A 215-nucleotide genomic window follows, 5' to 3' on the forward strand; every position below is an offset into this window, starting at 1 on the left:
GCAAGTGGCAAATCACAGGAATTCCATGTGAACATGCTTATGCAGCAGTTTTAGATGTTAACAAGGATATTGATGATTTTGTATCCCCATACTTTACAACTCTAGTATGGAAGGAAGTGTATGATAAAGGTCCTGATCCGGTTAGAGGTCCACGTTTTTGGATGACCAACAGATATGTCTTGATAACCAAACCTCCAGATCCAAATCTACCCGGG

Source organism: Capsella rubella, unplaced genomic scaffold (genome assembly GCF_000375325.1).
Source record: "Capsella rubella cultivar Monte Gargano unplaced genomic scaffold, Caprub1_0 scaffold_7, whole genome shotgun sequence".
In the NCBI taxonomy this organism is placed as follows: domain Eukaryota; kingdom Viridiplantae; phylum Streptophyta; class Magnoliopsida; order Brassicales; family Brassicaceae; genus Capsella; species Capsella rubella.